Consider the following 1,023-nt stretch of genomic DNA (forward strand, 5'->3'; position numbering starts at 1 on the left):
TATATATTTCAGTATTAAAAATACTTAAATAAGTTGTTGATAAATATTATCAAGAGGTACTTAGATTTTTAAAAAATTGTTATTATCAGCCAGCCATAAATCGAAATTTTACCTTTATTTAATATATACACACCAACTACTTATTTTTATGACCATATATTGAACACAATTTCCACAGCGAAGCAGGTATTATATCCAGATTGAAGCGGTATCAGTGCACCAAACTGAAAACTTTTTGACCGTCCTACGTACACATTTCCTAAGTAGAGAAGAAAAGATTGAATAGTGATTTCGTAAGCGCTTTTCAGTTGTGGAGTAGTATAGTAATTGTTACGTATTTATCGCGAGGTGAACGACCTGTAACCATAACATTGATCATTTTGCACAAAATGAGGATACCTTAAGTGTAAAATAATAATTTTGCGGTCACACGATGTTTGTATAGTCGACGGTGATTATCCATTGACTTAACAGAATGATTAGAAATTACGTGTTTAAGTGTACGTTAACAATGGCGTGAATCAAGTAATAAACCCTATTTTAATTCGATAATTTAAATTATTTCAAGGTACAGCAGCGCGTATGTTATTAAAATTATATTATTTCTTACCCAATACCAACAATATTGTGAAAATACATACGTTGCAATATAATATAAACCCCGTTAAACTTAATTGTCTGCTACACTATTACTTTTTTATATAAAAGTAACATAATTCTTGATAAAAAAAAACTACATAAACTATTGTGATATTTATTGATATCTAATTTTAAAATAAATATAGTACCGACAATTTTCAATAAAGTGTTCTGTTTGTCATTGTGTTTATTTCCATAACTTAATTATAAATGCAATAATAAACTGGTCTACAATTATATTGTTATTTCACATCATTTTCGTTTTTTTGACAAAATAAAGATGATGTATATCATGAAATTAATAAACATATATTTACTATTTCTTATGAATTTTAAAATATATCGACATATTGGAAATAAATGTCAATATATTTTTAATACACC

This window comes from Rhynchophorus ferrugineus, unplaced genomic scaffold (genome assembly GCF_030347505.1).
Source record: "Rhynchophorus ferrugineus isolate W39M unplaced genomic scaffold, kcgeb_rfMv2 rfM2, whole genome shotgun sequence".
In the NCBI taxonomy this organism is placed as follows: domain Eukaryota; kingdom Metazoa; phylum Arthropoda; class Insecta; order Coleoptera; family Curculionidae; genus Rhynchophorus; species Rhynchophorus ferrugineus.